Source organism: Schistocerca piceifrons, chromosome X (assembly GCF_021461385.2).
Source record: "Schistocerca piceifrons isolate TAMUIC-IGC-003096 chromosome X, iqSchPice1.1, whole genome shotgun sequence".
Lineage (NCBI taxonomy): Eukaryota > Metazoa > Arthropoda > Insecta > Orthoptera > Acrididae > Schistocerca > Schistocerca piceifrons.
Window position 1 is genome coordinate 496,670,441 of NC_060149.1, and position 4,692 is coordinate 496,675,132.

Consider the following 4,692-nt stretch of genomic DNA (forward strand, 5'->3'; position numbering starts at 1 on the left):
AGCAAACACATTTGCCTCAAATGTTAAAAATTCACTGTCATGCAGCCTTGGCATTTGAGACAAATGTACTTGTTCAAATGCAGATCCAGTCTCACATCAGCCTCGACTGGATATTATTATCCCACCAACCTAATTCAAAGCCCTGTAACTGGTAAAATATATAATATCAAAGGGAGAGACACCACTGACATGCCACATGCCGTATACCAATTGTTGTGTTAATACTGTTCAGCCTTTTACATTGGCATGACTGCCATCAAGTTGTCAGTTGGGACAAATGGGCATAAGCAGGGGGTGTGTACTGGCAACACACAGTACCCTGTTGCTAAGGATGCTCTACAACATTAAAGTCATGACCTTTGGTGCCTATTTTACGACACATGCCATCTGCCATCTACAGTCTTCGCAAAGACACCAGCTTCCCAGAACTCCACATGTGGGAACTAGTACTACAACATGTCCTTGGTTTTCACCCCCCACCCTCACATCTGGCCTTCATTTACATTAATTTATTCAGCCTCATCATTTCTTTACAGTAACTATTCCTTTCTTCACTCCCTTTTAGTTTTCTATATCTTTCATTCTTTAACTTGTCTGCTTATTTCCACCTCATTCCTATCTCTATTACATATAATGTGCTTAGCTTTTTTCTCTTATTAACTTGTACATGATATTTTAGCAGTAATCTCTGTTTAGTATATTACCCCACCTTCGTCCTTTAAGCTGCCAAGTTTTCAAATCTTGTCCAGTGTAGTCTGCAACAGCCAGTCTTTCCTTCTTATCCCATCCAGTAAGTCTTACCTGAGCCAGGGTTCTGGGCAAATTTTCTGAACTCTATCCCTTTTCATAAACCTGACCAGTCCTTTTCCTTCACCCCTCTTTCTTCCTCTTCAATCCTTTCACCAGAAGAAGGAGCCAAGGGCTCCAAAGGCTTGCAAACTGTAATAATTTTTATATGTATGTTCTCCTGTCACTGCTTAGTGAGTAGAATTTTTATCTCTCCAATTACATTATGTTTAAGAAGTTGGGCATTCTGACTACAGTTTTAAATATGTTTATTCCCTCATAAAGTCTGTTATAAATAACCCACTGCAGTTGAACAGGAAAGTGTACTCTATGGCTTTTGGTCCTTACCTAGCCAATTTGCCCAGTGCAAATGCCCAGGTCACTGGAAAAAAAGAGCAGGTGACTGCTGTATGTAAGCAGGGTAAAAGAATGGACCTGCAGAATTACAGACCAATGTCACTAACATTGGTTTGCAGCAAAATCCTTGAACTTGTCCTCAGTTTGAATATAATTAATTTCCTTGAGATTGAGAAGCTTATGTCCATGAATCAGTAAGGTTTTAGAAAGCATCACTCATGTGAAACTCAGCTTGCCCTTCTCTCACCTAATATACTGCAAACTATGGATGAAGGGCAACAGGCAGATTTCATATTTTTAGAGTTCCAAAAAGCATTTAACATGGTGCCCCACTGTAGACTGTTAATGAAGATACGAGTGCTCAAAGACTTCTTAAGTAACAGACACCAGTATGTAGTCCTCAACAGCAAATGTCCATCAGAGACAAGGGTCTCATCAGGAGTGCCCCAAGGAAGTGTGATAGGACCACAATTAATTTCTGTATACATAAGTGTTTTGGCAGACAGGGTGGGAAGCAATATGCAGGTGTTTCCTAATGATGTTGCAGTGTATGGGAAGTTGTCAAAGTTGAGTGACTGTAGGAGGATACAAAATGCCATACAAAATTTGTAGTTGGTGTGATAAATGGCAGCTAGCTCTAACTCTAGAGAAACGTAACTTAATGCAGATGTGTAGGAAAAACAAACCCATAATATTCAGATACAGCATTAGTAGTGTCCTCCTTGACACAGTCACATAATTTAAATTTCTATGAAATGAACACCCTTAGCTGCTTACAGGCATTGACGTACGTCAACGGGGACAGATGAAAATGTGTGCCTCGACCGGGACTTGAACCCGGGATCTCCCGCTTACATGGCAGGCGCTCTATCCATCTGAGCCACCGAGGACACAGAGGATAGTGCAACTGCAGGGATTTATCTCTGGCACGCCTCCCACGAAACCCATATTCTCAACGTATTGTCCCGCACTACATTCGTAGTGCCCCCGCCCATTATACTCATTACTCGTGACGTGTTGCCGAAAGAACAGATACCATCTTAGTAAATATATAGTTAAGGCTCACCGGCCACTTGACTATCTTCTTCTTCTTCTTCTTCTTCTCTGCGAATGCACAAACAGTGCCCGAACTCTTACAGGAATCGGCAACGCACCGCGAGTAATGAGTATAATGGGCAGGGACACTACGAATGTAGTGCGGGACAATACGTTGAAAATGTGGGTTTCGTGGGAGGCGTGCCAGAGATAAATCCCTGCTGTCGCGCTATCCTCTGTGTCCTCGGTGGTTCAGATGGATAGAGCGTCTGCCATGTAAGCAGGAGATCCCGGGTTCGAGTCCCGGTTGGGGCACACATTTTCACCTGTCCCCGTTGACATATGTCAATGCCTGTAAGCAGCTAAGGGTGTTCATATCATTGTAATTTCATTCTAATGGGCTGCTTGGTCACTGATGGTACATTTTCTCTCGGACATGTCCGAAAGAACAGATAGCATCTTAGTAAATATATATTTAAATTTCTGGTCATAACACTGCAAAGTGATATGAAATGGAATGAACACAAGAGAACTGTGGTAGGGAAGGCTAATGGTCAACTTCAGTTTACTGGAAGAACCTTGGGATAGTGTGGTTCATCTGTAAATGGAACCACATATAGGACAATTGTGAAATCTATTCATGAGTACTGCTTGAGTGTTGGGACCATACCAGGTCAGATTACAGGAAGATATTGAAGCAATTCAGAGGCATTCTGCTAGATTTATTACCAGTAGCTTTGTACAACACACAAGTCTTACAGAGATGCTTCAGAAACTCAAATTGGAAACCATGGAGGGAAGGTGACATTCTTTTTGAGAAACACTAATGAGAAAACTTAGAGACCCAGCATTTGAGCTGACTGCAGAATAATTCTGCTGCAGCCAACATATCTGTACATTTTGCATAAGGACCATGAAGATAAGGTCAAGAAATTAGAGCTCATATGGAGGAATATAGACACTTGTTTTTACATTGCTCTATTTGCAAGTGGAACATCAAAGGAAATGCCTACTAGTGGCACAGGATACCCTCTGTCATTCACTGCATGATGGCTTCCAGAGTATGGATGTAGATATAGAACAATGATGTACATAATTAAAATATCAGAAGGAAAAATTATATTAATTACTATACATTAAGATTGATTTTGCCACAAAAGAGGTGCACAATGCAGCTGCTGAAAGTTCTGGTCAGATTAACCAATGATATAAAATGTCTGACAGACACCAAAGTAAAATCTGAAAACAAACTGAAAAAGTTTCTCCTTGACAACTTCTTCTATTCTGTAGAAAAATTACATTTCCAGTAATGTGTAAAAGACGGTAGGTAGGATTTGCTATCTCACAACTGAATACTGTTTTTAGAAGGGGGTAGGGTGTGGGGTATCTTGGAAATGTTCGGCATGTAGCCATATTTATGAATTTAATGTATTAACAGGTCACCTTCTTCCACCAGCTTTCACAGAGGCCATCTGATCAACAACATCTGCTCCATACGTAGTTCCAATGTAACATATCACAGCGTCACCCTTTGATTTTGTGTCAATACCAGTTTTTATTTCTGAGTGCAAGAAACTGAGACTTATTAGATACTTTCCTGGACTTCCTTGATATACTGTGAGGATAATATCATCATTTTTAGCAGTAGAACAATGAGGACAGGAATACAGGTTAACTATCCTTGTTGCAATCCAGGGTATGCTTTTATGTGCTAATGATAATAAAGTCTATTTTACATATCCTATTCGAGGTTCTAGTGCTAATGGTGTTATTAGTGACAGGACTGGTACTACCTTTCCATTTCTATCTTATTTTATTTGCAAAAAGGAGAAAATTTACATGTTCAGACACTGCAAGGGGAAGATTATTTCTGCAGTAAGAGAGTGAACAATAGAAGACAATCTCAGTGCATCAAATGTTGACGCCTACTGTTATGCGATCGACATAAAACTGATATGATATACCCTCCATTTGGTCTTGCATTTTAATAATAATGTGGCACCTCTAAATTCCAAATTCTGGGACCCCAATAGTATGCCCTAGCAGATGATTCTATCTGTGCATCCGCATCTACACTTTCTCCTAAGAGCCCATGCGCAATAAGCAACTGCCCACAGGAGTGTCTTTCCCCCACCACCACACATGAAAATGAACAAATATGAAGGATTTTCCACTAGCTGGAGATGACGTATTAGTGTCAACTGGAATTCCAGCAAATGTGCAATGTTTTTCATTGAAGACCCGGGCTCTGTATAAAGTCTTGTGAATGCTGTAACATGATGGCTTCCTGAGGGCAGTGTATGGACACAGTTCAGAGAGTCAGCATTGCATTGTATTTTGCAAATAACTTGCAGTAGAATCATTTATCAAACAGAACCAATGGCACACCCGCTGGCATGACTCGAACGTGCAACTACCTATTTTAATGGAAATACCTTGATATTGTTTGGCTCCTTTCAGATACTGAGACAGTAAGTTCTCTGCCTGAACAGTAGTAAAGAGATGGTTAAATAA

General features: G+C 40.5%; 1 non-coding gene across 1 annotated transcript; it reads right to left on the reverse strand.

The window, feature by feature from the left end:
* Window positions 1-1,959: 1,959 nt before the first annotated feature.
* On the reverse strand, window positions 1,960-2,033 carry Trnat-ugu. Its single transcript has one exon. It is a non-coding gene; the product is annotated as a tRNA-Thr (tRNA).
* Between the last annotated feature and the right edge of the window lie 2,659 nt (window positions 2,034-4,692).